Source organism: Pogoniulus pusillus, chromosome 24, assembly GCF_015220805.1.
Source record: "Pogoniulus pusillus isolate bPogPus1 chromosome 24, bPogPus1.pri, whole genome shotgun sequence".
Classification (NCBI taxonomy): Eukaryota; Metazoa; Chordata; class Aves; order Piciformes; family Lybiidae; genus Pogoniulus; species Pogoniulus pusillus.
This window is the reverse complement of record NC_087287.1, coordinates 1,315,115-1,330,707: the sequence shown is the minus strand read 5'-3', so window position 1 is coordinate 1,330,707 and position 15,593 is coordinate 1,315,115. Positions and strand designations below refer to the sequence as shown.

General features: G+C 43.4%; 1 protein-coding gene across 1 annotated transcript in view; it reads left to right on the top strand.

The window, feature by feature from the left end:
* LOC135185876 (uncharacterized) overlaps window positions 1-15,593 on the top strand; it is a 223,689-nt gene that overhangs the window by 24,096 nt on the left and 184,000 nt on the right. The window contains exon 3 of the mRNA XM_064163035.1: window positions 1,826-1,929. The gene's annotated coding sequence lies outside the window, so the exon portion shown is untranslated. The remainder of the gene's footprint in view (window positions 1-1,825; window positions 1,930-15,593) is intronic.

Genomic DNA, 15,593 nt, shown 5'->3' with positions numbered 1-15,593 from the left:
AAACATACTCATTCATAACTCTTTCTTGAGCCAGGGAAAAAATAAGTACTAGAGCTTTTCTTCCTCAAATGTTTCCATGTTACTGCTACTGTCCTGTGGTAAGGAATTCCCTAGCTGAAACACACTGCATGAAGAATTATCTCCTTTTGTTCACTTAAAGCTGTCACCTGTAAGTTAGATTTGTCACTCTTAGTTTTCATATTGGTGGCTATGGGCAGTAATTGTTTGCTGTTCACCATTTTTGTGCCAGGCATGAATTTGGAGACCTTAACCATGTGTCCTCCATAATTTCCAGGCTGAGGACCCCTCGACTGTTACGTTATTTATTGTGAGGAAGCTGCTGAATACCTTTGATTGGGATTTTTGCTCTTTTTCTGTTACACATTTTACAAGATGAGGAAACCAAAACTGCATCATGTTTAGTGTGGAGTGTTGTTTCTTTCCAAGTGTGTGTCACCTATTTATTTTCTGCTGTAGTGGAGCACTACAGATGATATGCTGCAATGAATACACTAGCATTTGGTGAATTATTCAGTAGATTCTTCCTGCTGTTTACCCTAAATAACCTTGCTCATCTCTGTTTCCTACTTCACTTTCCTCTGCCAATAACCCCCACACATGCACTTGGCTTAGAAGAGGCACTGGCACCATGGTGAACTTTGGTGTTTCCTGTATTGTGGTGTTTACCTGCAGCTGAAACAGCCTGAACTAACCTGTCATGTATCGCACATTGCACTGCTTTCCCTTCCTGTATTCCTTTCCTTGCTATACTCTGTGCAAGTTCCCTAGAGCAGGGTTCTCACCTCCTCCTTCAGCCCTGCAGCCACAAAATAATGAAATAAAATGTAGAATGAAGAGATAATGAAGATGGCGAAGGTAACTATGAATCAGGCTACTAAATAAACGTGTGATTTGTAACTGAAAATGATGAAACAAGCCCTGTATGTGTTCCGTACCCTTTGCTTGCCACCACCAGCGTCAGCTTTTGCACTGGCCTGTGCTGTCCAACATGCTGTGAGGAGAGCAATCGGTCATTATCACCCCTATCTTTTCAGTCAGGGTGATACCCAAAGACACTTCCACTGTTAATGTGGATGATGGCCAATGGGAACAGGCTTAAACCTTCAAACTTGCTTTACATAACTCCCTGAGTCTCTATGCCAACTATTGAGATCTCGACATCAGCTTAGGGATTAAAGGACTTATTGTCCATGCAAATCTCATGGTGAAAAATTATCTCTTAATGATATAATATTTGGCAATTACTCCTGCAAGCTCTACCAGATATTTGTTGCTCTTTAAGAAATGTGTCTTGCAAGCAGCTTCCCTGCTCTTGTACATGAACTTGCAAATGTGCCTTGCAGAAACAATTCTGCTATTTAATTGCATTCTATTAGGAACTCGATTAGATTTCCATCTCGTTGAGGGCAAGCTTAGCCTAAAATGAAGAACTGCATAAGATTCAGATCTGTGCATTCAGGCAGCAAGAACATTTTAAGACCACAAGGAGGGGAGAGAGTGTTACCTTAGCACACAAATGCTCACTTGCTCTCTCTCTTGATCTCCCATCACCCTCTTCCCTTCTCTGAAACCAGGTTTGTTCTCTGAAATGTAGTTATGTGATTTTGCTGCAGGCAGCTGGCTGAGTCACAAGTGAATTGCTGCTTTCTTCCCTACCTGTCTTTCAGATGAGTTCACATATTAGAGTAGATTAAGATAAACAATGGAGGCTATTAATGAGAGACAGAAAGGAAGGTGAGGGGAAATTGCAGCTGAAAACCGTGCTGCATTTTTACACCCCTTTATCTCTGTTTATGTTTTGCAGTGGCACAAAGACATGCAAAGAGCATAGCACCAAGTGGTGAGAATCTCCACTTTGTATCCAGTGCAAAGGAGTTAGTTCGGTATTGGAAGTACTGACCACAAGAGGTAATATTCTTTTGACGTAAAAGGGTATTATGTGACTATCCTACTTACAGAGGTCTCCACGAACTTGTGTGCTTTTCACTTACTTTCAGACTCCTGGGAGGAGACTTGTTTGGCATAGTTTTTAGGGAAAAAAAAAACAAATAGCCAGCCTGTGTCAAAAGCAGTGTAGCCAGCAGGCTGAGAGGGGCATTCTGACAACTGCTGTGGTGTAACCTCACCCGGAGTACCGCATCCAGCTCTGGAGCCCTCAACACAACAAGGACATGGACCTGATGGAGCAGGTCCAGAGGAGAGCCATGAAGATGTTCAAAGGGGTGGAGCACCTCTGCTTTGAGGACAGGCTGAGGAAGCTGGGGATGTTCAGTCTGGAGAAGAGAAGGCTCTAGGGACACATCTGAAGTGGGCTACAAGAAGGATGCAGAGGGACTGTTTGCAAAGGCCTGCAGGAGCAGGATGAGAGACAGTGGTTTGAAATGAGAGCAGAGGAGGTTTGGATTTGATGTGAGGAATAAGTTCTGCACCATGAGGGTGCTGGAACACTGCAACAGGTTGCCCAAGGAGGTAGTCGAGGCCACATCCCTAGAACTACTCAAGGTGAGGCTGGAGAAGGCTGTGAGCAAGCTGCTGTAGTGGAGGATGTCCCTGCTGACTGCAGGGGGGTTGGACTGGATAAGCTTTGGATGTCACTTCTTACCCAAACCATTTTATGATTATCTGATTCCTTTGTTTCATTCTCCTGTCTGTATCTGAGTTACTCCAAATTCAGAACTTAATGCAGGTAACAATTTGAATTGGTATAGACGTTGTCATTACAATAAACTCCAAGAGCTTTCAGTGCTCTTTTCCGAAGCGAGAAAACAATGCAGCTCATCTGCTGTAGCATTAGGGGAAAAAAGAGATGGGGAATCAATTTAGAAATGTCATCTGCTTTATAGCAGCTTCCTACTTAGGACAAAAGAGCTCTTCAAATGCCAGTGAATTCTCACGAGGGTTCTGTAGGAGGGAAGTTATGTGAATTATTGAAGTTGACACAGGAAATCTCCAACGTAACTGGGAACACTCCCTGACTCTGTTCAGTATAGCAGCCATAGGATCTGCTTTCACCCAGCACTTCCTTTACCAACATGGAGAATTTGAAATGATGAAATAAAAAACAAAGTAGATAAGCAAATAATAACCTGCTTCAAATTCAGGCTGATGGCAGTTTTCCTGAATTAAGAGAGAACAATGGCAATGTGCTTCATTAAGAACATGACTGAAAACCTATACTGAGGCTGCAGAACATTTTGCTAACACAAGTGTTGAGCAAACCTACTGTGATGGTTTGGGTGTTACTCGACCCCCCCCACACTTTGGAAATCACCCAGACTAGACTCAGCCAGCTCTGGAAATTGAAGCTTATTACTTATAGTTCAGCACAGTATACAAGCAGATATTTACAGTATATATACAGAAGTATAAAAAAGGTAATACAGAAACACAACAGCCCTCCCAGAAACCTGAGTGTCCAGGAGGGGCTCCCAGCTGCCCTTCCACCTTCTCCCACCTCTCTACCTTACCCCAGACGTTGCCTTGTGCCCCAAGAAGAATGGAGAGTTGGCCAGGGGGGTTAGGAATCAAGTGAATTAATCAGAGGGACAGTAAGTGAGGTTAGAGAGAAATGCAGCCCAGAGCCCAGGCAGTGCCCAAATGCCTTATTTATGTTTGGATTCTTGCTCTTACACCTCTCAGCAAGCCTATGAGTGAAGTAGACATCACCATTGTTTCTCTTTCACAGCCTTTAATGTAGTTCTTCTCACCAAAGCATTCTAGCTAGCTTCAAACTAGCACACCTACCTGCAGGAGTAAATTGCAATGGACCAGCTGGTAGCTTTGCTTGAAAGCAGAAATATTTGTACCAGCATCCCTGGGCACTGCCTTTGCAAATGTTTGTGTCTGGGTCAAAAGTGTGTTGGTGAAACCTCCAGAAGCAGGAGGCTTGATCACAGCTATAAACTGAGACCTCAGCTTTGGTCCTTATTCCCTGTCTCACTTGCACATCACTGTGACTAAAACTGATGTCATTTGTAATTTCCCTGCTGCCTGCCTAACATGCATTGGCATTACAGGGATGCAGCAGTAGGGTTCATGATTTTCCTCTTGCACGTGGACTCCTCTAGGCTGAAGCTTGTGGTCCTGCTTATTTTTACTTTGCTTTGGGGTTTTTTTTCAAAGCAGCGTGAAAACCTAGACATGTGTCTGCTTACAAATGCCTGTTGGAAAGAGGAGAAGCATCTTGGCAAAATCAGCTGCAGCTTCATCAGCCTGGCAAAGGGCAATGGCACACTGATAAATGTCCCTTCTCCCAGTATCCAGGAGGAAGTGCTTTGTCAGGACGTGGCAGGCTGCACTAAATGGTCAGTCCAGTTAGCCTCTGTCTGTTGAGGCATATACATATGGAAACAGCCTCTTGGTTGCCTTGAGGGACCTATTTCAGTGAAACCTAGAGGTAATAGTTTCCAGTCATAAAGGAGCCTTACATTTGAATTCATTTTTCTGCTCTGAGTTACAGTAGCTGAAGATTTTTCATGCTGTTCTTCAGGCACCCAGAGGAATGAGATAGACACAGCCTATGTTTTAGTGTACTTGGTTATCTGTTATTTATGCTTTTGTTTTGATACAATTTTCCATAAGTATATTGGAAAAAAGTCCTGAGGCAATTTCCCTCCCCACTACTTTCTTGGCTTAATTTAAAATCAAACCAAACCACAACCCAACCAAACCAAAACTCCAAACCAACTAAAACCTTTTTAAAAAACCCAAAACAACAACAACAAAAAAAAACCAACCACCACCACCTCCCCCCCAAAAAAAAACAAATCCCATTAAAAAAAACGGAAACTCCACCAAAACACAATCAATAAAATCATAAACACCTCCCCTTTGCCCTGAGAAAAGAGGAAAAGCTTCAATATTTTCATAGATTCACAGAATGGGTTGGCTTGGAAGGGACATTGACTCTTATCCAATTGCAGTCCCCCACCATGAGCAGGGCACTTCTCACTAGACCATGTCTCTCAAGGCCTCATCCAGCCTAGCCTTGAACATCTCCAGGGAGGGAGCATCCACAGCCTCCCTGAGCAGCCTATTCCAGTGTCTCACCCCCTCAATATAAAGAATGTCTTCCTAAGATGTGCTTTGTTATCTCTCCTCTTCCCACTTCAACCCATCCCCTCATGTCCTATCACAAGTCCTTATAAAAAGTCCTTTCCTATCTGTCCTGTAGCCCCCTTTCAGCTACTGGAAGGCCACTCTAAGGTCTCCCCAGAACCAGGATGTCCCTGCTCACTGCAGTGGATTTGGACTGGATGACCTTTGGAGGCCCTTTGCAACCCAAACCGTTCTATGGATTGAAGGATAGCTGGCTGGCTTTTCTGGATGGATGTCAGTCTGAATGCGTAGTTCAGCCTGGGACCTCTGGGAAAGAAAGCTCTCTAGGTGTGCTATTAAGCATCTCTTGTGGCCAGTTGCCTGCAGTTGTATTTAACTGGAAGTGTGCATAGGCATAGTGGGGTTTTAGTAATAGTAGCAACGTATCTTCCTCAGCTAAGGAAATGAGGCTGTCGCTGCCAGCAGCATTCCCATTCACCAATTAGCTTGTTCAATATACAATGGATCTCATTTAGCTTTCTGGGTTTTAGGCTTATGGTAAAAGGTTTGAATCTCTTGTATGTTTGTGTTCCTTGGACTACGTTCACACTTGCAGCAGACCTTAAGGAAGGCATCAAGTCTGATCTGGGATCTCAATCAGGACTGAAGTAGAACTTAAATGGAGCATAGGCCATAGAGTGGCACAGGTACAGTCATGAACTGCATACACATTAGTACCTTCTAGGCAAGCACTGATAATACTTTACACTGCAAGTACAGTTTGGGATGCTGATGGCAGTGAGGACTATTCTGTGTTTACCTGGAAGACCTGGGGGTGTATGATGTAAAAAGCTGCCTGAAGGGTGAAAGGCTGTGAATCCCATGGGGCTTTCTATGAAACCTTTAGCACCAAAAGTATTCTTAAGCAGTTTTATTTCACTGATGAAAAGAGCAAAGCCCACAGATTTTACTTAGCTGACCATTGGGTTGGTTTTTTTTTTTCTTAACAGCTGATTTTTCATTTTTTCAAGGCAAGAAGACAAGCTCAATTTTGAGAGAGCTGTCATGAGCATTTCCTGGGGAAATGCAGCCATTCTGAAAGCTATCAGGTGTGCCAAACTGATGAGCTCTCTGCTCTTGGTAATATACACTTACGTGGCACCATAATGTTGCATAAAACAACCTCTACAACTGGGTTTCCAATAAGCCAGTGTACTGCTGTAGTCTTATGTAATGCTGCATTTGTTTTTCTGGTAACTGAAAAGATGGATTTGTTGTTGCTCACTCCCCAGCACTTGGGGTAGTCAGACTAGTGCCGGGTCCCAGGCCTCATTCCTCAGTGTTGCTGAAGTCCTTATGAGAGATCAGAAACAATATCAATACATAGCATAGCTCAGCTAAACAGCATGTTCCCTGTGATTTAACCACTTCAGCTCTGCATCTCAGGGCTCTTTATGCTGTTGGCATCATCTTACTGCAGGGTTATCTGTGGTACTGAGAGATGGAACAGCTTGCTCAAGTTTTACCAGCCAGGCCTGATATGGGATGTGACAGGGTACTGGAAGCATTTTCTGAGAGTGTCTGCAACACAAGTGTATGAATCAGGGTCTTTGAATGTGCCCTTGGGCTCTGGATGTGTCTTATTGAACTTTTTCAGCCTATCTTTAAAGACCAGACCTCTGATGATGCACTCACTGAGGTGTTTCCAAATGTCGTCTTTTTCTCTTTGATTTTACTGCCATCTCAAATGCCACCTTCCTGTTCTGACTCCTCTGTGCATCCTCACTTGACACCTTGGGCGTGAAGTTCTAGAATGCAGCTGCCTTTTAAGGTACAAATTGCAACGCCTGCCATGGTAGTGCAGGGAGAGGAAGAGGCTCCATGGCAAGGTGCTGATGCAGGTTTTTCCTTCGGTGTGCCAGCAGTGTGGCTGCATTAGATGGCCAGAAGGCGGTTAGAGGCGTGGTTATGTTTACAGCCTCCTCCTATCTCTGGCTGGCAGAACGACAGCTTTCATCCTCATGCCAGCCATATCCTACAGCAATCACAACTCTGCTCTCCTAAACCCCAGTTGCTGTGTGCCTGCTACTGCTCCAGCAGAGCTCAGCAAATGGTGTTGCGATTACAGCCCCAGCCACCAAAAGGAAAAAACTGATTTTGGGAGGCAGTGCTGCAGCTGATGGGGTCATTATGCTGCGTGTCCAAAGTGTCATTACAAGCTGGTCACTTCTGTTTGGCATGCTAGCTGAGCGGCCTTTCTCCTGTCTTAGTCTGGACCACAATGCATTTTTTCATGTGGGAGGAAGCAACAAAATAATAGAGTGAAATTAACCAATCAAAATCATGGTAAATAAAGGTCTTTCTCTCTCTCTTTCTTTCTTTTTGAGACTCAAGAGGCAGCTGGCACTCTCAGGCTTTGTTATACTGAGGAAAGAGAACAGCAAACTGCATGCAGTATAGAGTCACTCTCATTGAAACTAATGGCATGAATGATCTCACACTATTGTAGTAGGACGGAGATTTACTGTGCTGAGCAGAGAACCCATATTATGGAGAAAAACATCGATCTACTTCCACATTTTATTCACATGAACGACAAACAAGTTATTCACTACTATGCAGTCACATTCAAGCCCTCAGTGTCTAAGTCACAATGCCTTCCAAGTCCCTCACACTTTACAGCTGTGCGGAGCACCTAGCCAATAACTGCTTGTCTCCACTTTACAACCAACAGAAAAGGTTTATGAGCCCCCTCTTACTTGACCAATTTACAATTCAGGCTTGTGTCTGCTGGGCAATTTTAGCCACAACCTTCAATTCCTGCAATAACATATCCATTAATACAACATCCTCTCTCCTCCCCTCTTTTTCATGTTAGGCATTAGGCAGGTGGAAAGAAGCTGTGACTACGTTGCTAGCTTCACTTTTTGGGGTCAGATGATGAAATTCCCATGGCCTGGACATTCTGCTTCTGAAGTCCCAGTGTCTGCTTTCTATGCAAACACACTATTTGTAAACCCAGCAGGGATAGCCTGATATAACTGAAGACAGGAAAGCAAGGAGCGATAACCAGTGCAGTTGGCGTGCTTCATCCTTGGCTTTCTGTATCTGTTGACTAATGCCAGCTGAGGGAGTTAAAGAGAAGGGAGGAATCTCTGACATGGCTATTGTAATGGAGGTATGGTAGTGGTAGCTATTACAGAAGGCGGATCCTGGCAAATTGTATTTCCTTATCATCTGAGGGAGACTAAATAATAGCAAAGAGCAGTGCACAGATCACCCACATGCAGAATGGATTTTGTGCTTCAGTTCTGATTCTTTGCATTTCAGCATCTCTGCAGGTCCTCCTTAACTGTAAGAGGATGCTCTTGGTACAGAAACTTTGCATGATCCGAGTCCCTGTTACCATCATCCTCATCACTTTCAGTGTAACTTTCAGGTCAGTAGACTACGAATCTGACTGGGAAATCTGTGTACTTTGTACTACCGTTCCCGACTACTCCAACAGTCTTCTGGGAACTGTGAAGCTGATCTGTAGGGAACCTTCTTCTTTTCAGTTGTGCATGCTTGGATTCCTGTTGGTATCACTGTAGCTCCACTTTTATAAGTGAAGTTCCCTTCTCTTCATAACCCCTGTTACGTGCTCCTTAATGGCACATGTTTGCTGTAATCTGACTATGGCACACAACAAGCTTGTAGAAAGGCACTGTTTTCTAAAATGATGTCACACCAAATCTACAGCTACTGAGTAGCACATAGCTTGTTTATTCTGCACTCTTCACTTCCAGGTCAGACATACTCCCCAAGGAGTATAGTCACAACAGCTTCCAAGATGTTAATGTTTCATAAGATGGAGTGATTTGTCACAGAGGAACTTGAGAGCAAGTTAGGAATCAAATCTGTCTTCTAAACTCCTGCTCTCATTCTTGATATTCCCTTGAGCTTCTGCATTCCCTTGCCATTAACTCTGAATACAGTATAGAAAAGGTGGAAAAATAACTTAATATCCTCATTGCTCTGGAGTAAGACTCTGCATGCTGTGTTTCTGAGTTTGTCTTCTTAATGTATATTTTGGATTGATTCTTACTGCAAATAACTGCAAGGTATTAAAGCTGCCTCTATTCTGAGAACTATCTGCCGTAATTTCACTGAGATGCAAGACTGACTGTTAATGTTTTCACTCTTAAAAGCCCAGGAGCTTGGCTGATTTGTACAAGCAGCACAATTTTGTGATTTGGAAACCCTTGAGATACATTTGGACTGCAAATGGAGATAGAGGAAAGCAACTTCCAGTCCCAGGAAATAAAGGTTGATTGCACAATGATCTTATCAACTCACTTAAGAAAGGAATATAAATCAGAAAGAACCCCTGGGAAATCATCTCTAGACACATGAAGTGCTTCATGCTTGCCCTTCCTGAAGGAAAAGTGGCTTTGCTATATTTGCTCTGCAGGAAGGCAACAATGTTGAGGTAGAATGGGTTTAAGAATCTGATTCTCAAAAGGATGTCTTCGTACCTTTCCTCTGTTGCTGAGGCGTCAACTGCAGCAGAAGGAGCTGAATGGTTCATGCTGCAGCCTCAATTTACAGACAGAGTTTATGCTTGAATATAATCTATTGTTTGAGCCTGGGATTATGCCCACTGTGAAGGCTCGGCTATAAAATGCATGACTTGTTTTCCTTTCTCCTGAGGCTGGACATGTTCAAGACAATCCAAGCTGATTTTCAAAACAAAGCTGAACTGTGCTTAGGCTTCTGGAAGGTGACATACAGGGCATGTATGGCAAACACACATTTGCCTTCAGTTCCACAACAGGTAGCTGCATTCTGTCTCCCCCTGCTTTTTTTCCCTTTCCCCTCTCTCAGTGCTGTAGTGTATTGTTAATTCTAATCCAAGTGTAACAGAGAAGCTGCAATTGGTAAACACTTTGGTCTCAATTACACAATTATTTTTTCTCCTGTTGTTCAGATGTTTTCTGTGAATCTTTATTTTCCCATCTCTGCACCTTGGAACTGAAGAAAAATAGGTTTGGAAGAAACCTCAAAAGATCTTGTAATCCATCTCTCTGCCTCAAGGCAGGATCAATTATACCTTCATCATTCCTGGCAGATGTTTGTCTCCTTTGCTTTTAAAATCTTCCAGTTATGGTTGTTTCACCATTTTTCAAAGCGTCGCATTAACTCTTTAAGTTAACCCAAGAAGTCCTTGGGTGTCTGGTTGAATTTCAAAGCAGAACTGCGAAGGACTCGTTGCAAATGGGCTGTGGAGTATGACTTAAATAGGGCATAAGCTGCCTGCAAGCTTTGGGCATAAAAGCGAAAGTCACCTTTGCAGGGGGCTCTACGTAGGACTTAAATTCATGTTTAATGAACTCTGCTATCATGAATCTTTCACAGCTACTGCTACCCTTTTAAACATGATAGTTCTTGCCATTTGATTACAGAAATTAGTTTAATTGTAGAGCGATGCCAAACATATGATGAAATACAAACACGCATTCAGAACATTTAAACACCGATTCTCACCCGCTCGGTGCAAACAGATTCCAATTTGATGAATGCTCCTTCCTGGGGACTGCCAATTTGGTAATTCTGCTCTTGCTGAGAAAGTGAGCACACCTGCCTGCCAAGGCTGGAACGTTCTCAGCCTCTGCGTGCCTTGTGTCTTCTCTGTTTGTGTGGAATCTGTCACTAGAAACGTGCTGCTGCTACTGCATTTACAACATGGCTATGGTGGTGTAAAGGCACTGACACTTTGGGTTCTTTGAGAGCTGTGGCATAGGCTGTTGATCTGCTGCAGCCACCATGTGATACTTGTGATGCTGAGGGTCTTGGGTGTGAATACTGTATTCTGGCTAGCTCTGAAAATGTTGAAATGTTGTTGTTGGAAGTCTGTTAAAATTGTACCAGATCAGAAACCAGCCACCCACTAGAAGGGAAAGTTTCTGGGCTGTTGAGTTTGGATGCTGAGGAACAAAAGAAAATCCACATTCTTGGGTACCCTCAGACTTTGCAAGGAAAGTAACTAGAACTTAGGGGTTTATTTCACGCTATCTAAGATCACTCTGATGTTCAAGTGCCTGATATTTGCATGTGTTGTTAAAATTGCACAAAGTCATTTATGGCTGCCAGTTGCAAACTCCGCAGAATTGCTAATGGCTTCATCCTGTAGAGCTGCATATCTGTGCTACTGCTCTGCCTTGGTCCATTCCTGCAGACAGTTAGAGATGGTTCCAAGTATTCCATACCCATTTCTCCTACCTTTCCTTTCTTTTACAGGTTGTATTTGCTGTCTTTAAATTATATTGCTGATCATTCTCTTCTTTTCAGAAGCTTTTTTGTCTCGTTGTGTTTGGAAATGAGTGTCTGTGTTTGCCTAGGGGCTACCTTGCAATCGTGCTAATGTCGGAGTTCGCCAAGCAAGGTGAATAGAGATCCTCTGTTGGGTGGGATGTGGGTAGGCTGCGTCAGCCGGTGGCTGTGGAGCTGCTCTTGGCTAACAAGGTAAGCTTACCCCAGTGTCTGTTCATTATCAGCTGAGGGAGTCCAGGAGGTCACCTGCTTGTCCTCCTTCTAAGAGCTCTGAGTGTGTTAATGGTTTCTCAGCAGCAGACAAAAGGAGGAGGAGAGATAAGAGGAGCACATGGCAGTACATGTGTGACTTGTTTTCTCAGGCGATCACTTAGCACTCAGAGGATGATGCTGTGCAGGAGGCTTCTTTGGATGGACAGAAACCAAGCAGCACTGGCTGGGGAAACAGTGGATACCTCAGTGCCTCTTGCATTTTTTTGATTTACAAACCAGAGCAGGCTCCTTTGGTACCTAGTGAGGACATACCTCAAAGCATTACTCTCCAGTCATTCTTTTCTCTCATGATGCAGTCCTGTGTTCAGTACCACTTCCAACTAACCTTCATAAAAACGTGTCTGTGTTTGCAGGGGAGTAGGAAGGAGAGATTTTGTTAAGATATTAAATGCATTTGATGTACTAAAAGAGTGAAAAACTCTGCAAGGAGAGTGTTGACATATCTTATCTCAGTTGTCAGAAGTGGCTTGTGAAAGAGAGTGAGATGAAATCCATGCTCTACATATGGACAGTGCAGGCGTTTCTTGAACTTATTCTAACTTCATTAGGCAGGCTTCAGATTCAGGAAAGGTGCTTGCCGTGACAAATGTAAGTAGGTTCTTCCTTGTCTTTCAGCTGTTTTACTTTGTTTCTTTCCTTTCAGGATCTCTGTTCTCCTGTTCTGCTCCAGTTTCTGACAGCCTAATTCTGTTGCCTTTCCGTACCTGTAATGGTTGTAAGCTAACGGGGAAGTTAAGTAATGTCGTGTAACATCCATGTTTTGTTGTTATTTCTGACTTCTTTCCCCCTTAGAGAGTCAGGGAGTATCTGAACACGGAACACAATACTCTTTCCAAGTGCTGGCTAAGGGTGGAAAAGCAGTCAAAAGGACAGCAAATTGAAGGGAAGTAAAGCGAGACAGAATCTAACAAAAAAGTGTTAGGCACACAAGTGTAAAGCTGGAGTTACACCAGTGCCAGTTAATGAGTTTCTAATACGGTATGCAGATGGTATCCAGGAGGGCCATGCCTGCAGGGAGTGTAGGTCCTAATACGCATCAGCAGCTTGGTGAAAGAAGATGCAGAAAACTTTGTGTGACAAATGCATTGTTAAACCTGGAGCCAGCGGTGGAGAAAGAGCTCCTTTACCTCCATCATTCAATTAAAAATGTTCTACTTGGGTAGTTTGTTCTATATAGGAAGTTTGTTCTACATAGGTAGTTTTTGCTGTGGGCTTTAAGATGCAAGATACAGTGCATGTGATAACACTGCATCAACGAGGAGCCTGTTCTCCAGTGGGCCCAGGCAGATCTTTCATTGAGGACAAAGGAAGTGTGGTTTGTGTTAAAGATATAGTTCAACTTTCATAATAAAGCGAGTTGTGAATGATGAATGAAAGCACTTATTGAGCTGAAAGTACACACAGCAGATTGAGCAATGTTGATCTTTGTGCAGCAATCAGCTGAGAAAGAGAAAGCAGGGGCTGCATTTTTTACTCTCCCCGTTTGACCTTCATTTTGTACTTTTTTTAGCTGCAAATTAACACATCCTTTTGTTAGGCAAACGAGTGCTGACATTTTGCCCGTTTCTTAAGGGTGCAGAAAAGGTAAATATGCAAATCGTACTCGGAAAAGGAAGACCAGTCCTCTGACAAGGTACAGGAGAAAGCCCAGCTGTATCAAATTTGATGTGGTCACTATATGCAATTATTCAAATTGCTAATTCAGAGGGCAAGATTCCACACTCCCTGGCTGAGTCTGAGCTGTTTCTCCTCCCTCTTCCACACCCCACCACCTCCCTGAATATTTTTTTTCCCTACCAAATCAAACACTCCCTTTTTAGTAGATTATTTACCATGAAGAAATACCTTGATTGGAATTCAAGCTGAATCAGATTTTAATTTACAAGGAGTGTTTGAAACAGATTTTAAATGGCATAGCAACACAAAGGTAATTCACAGAGGCGTGTGTTTAAAATAAGAGGCTAGTTTATAGGAAAATCCGGAATGTGGGCTGGAACGTGCTCCAGAATTCCACCCTCTTGTCCTGGCTACACAAACAATGTGACCAAGGCCTGCCAAGAGTTATCACGTTTAAATAGAGAGAGAGAAGGAAAGTGGCAAGAGTTCCCTCTGCACCATAATCCCTGCAGCCTTGCTACTTAGCGCTTTTAAGAGCAAGGCGGATACAGGAAGCACAAGTAAGATGTAGCACACTCCATCTCTTCTCTCCAATAAACACTGCTGAGGATTCCATCTAATCTGGGAGAATAAACAATTTCAAGGCTTTTCTCTGAATGTTTGATCTCAGTGGCTGCAGCAGTTCAGTTTAATTTTTTTTTTCCTTATCCCTCCCTGCTTTTCCATCAATTGCTGCCGCATTCTTAGCTTTGCACATCTTGCACCCCAAGATGTAACAGGAAAACCAAATCCTGGCCTCTTTACTTAGACAAAATCCTACAGACTTCAAAAGGATATTGGCTTTGGAAAAATTGTAAGGCTTGGCAGTGCAGCTGCTGCTGAGTTGACAATCGTGGGAAGAGTTAAGGAACCTATCTCTACAGTGAAGGAGGGCTGCATGAGGGAGTCTTAACCTATGCTGAGCTGAGTTCCTCCCAAGGCAACTTGAATTGATGTTTTTTTATAACCACTCACTCAGAAATGACTACATAATGCACTGGCACAAAAATGCCCACCCCACCTGGAGGCTGGCAGGTATCCCTGTGTTTTTTATGATCTGTCTGCCTAACTTCTAGCTGAAATGAAAGAATGGTTTTATCGTCTCCTTTAAGGGTTTTTGTAAGGTGCTTGGCTGGTCTTTGACATTACAACCCCCACGTCTGGGGGATGTAGCAGGAATTGTTTCTATGGAATGAAGGTTTCGAAGGTTTGACATTTTCCTCAGAATGCTCTGCATAATGATCCACAGCCGCCTGTCCTCTGCTTTCCCCACTGTATGGTAGCTTCACCCCACCATGGCTTTCACAAAATTCCATTGGTTTTCCCATCAATAATGTCAGGTTCCTCTTCAGACAGAGATGTACTGAGGAGTCACAATACTTAGGCACAAGTTATCAGTACGGAGTCTCTCGAGGATGAACATGGAGCTTCACACTCATGTAGGGAAGGGCAGATCTCTCCCTTTTGTCTGTGTAGACTTACGTGTCTCCAGTTTTGCCTGTGCCTTTGAGGTTGCTGCTGTCTCTTAGTCACCTTTCTAAAGCTGCTTTTTAATGGAAATGCAGGAGCATGGGGAAGTGTGGGCCTGTGGCAGCTTCTGCTCTAGGCTTACTGTAGAACCAGTGCTTTTGCCTATGAAGTGGGAGAACTAGTGGTCAGCTCCCCAAAAGCTGTTGCTACACCTAAGAAACCAATGCTGCAAACTAGGAGCCATTGAATGAAAGGTGATGAGGATGCTGAGTACTGCGTATCTGACCATCTCCAGGCCGTTTTTTTCAAGGAGCTGAGCGCTCAGCAGTTGTTGTCAACTTCCAGTCCAACTCCTAAAGGAAGTGCCAAAATAATCAAAACTCCTGCTGGAGGGCTAGTGCTTCAGGAAGTCGTCTGATTTAGAGATGCATGTGGGCAACCGAGTTTGAATATCTGTCCCCTAACCACTATATTTAAGGTTGGCATTTTCTTCTTACCCAACTGGCATATTAAACCTTTCGAAAGGCTCTGCTTTCACTTCATCCTGAAAAACAATGTTTAAAATACAAGCCTTGAAATATATTTCCTTCTCATTTAGCTCTCAGACACCAAAGTCTCCTATTTAGGAACAGAACAGGCAATTACAGCCTGCTGTTCCCCACACAGTTCTACCAATATGCCTGTATCCTGACCCAGGGGGTGGGAAGTAGTTTGTTCTTTATGCCCAACCGGTCCCTGTTTTCTCTCCTCAGCTATCAAGAAGCAGGGTTTTTTTTAATGCAATATTGCCAACTAGTAACCAAGTTGAAGCAATTAAATGGCTT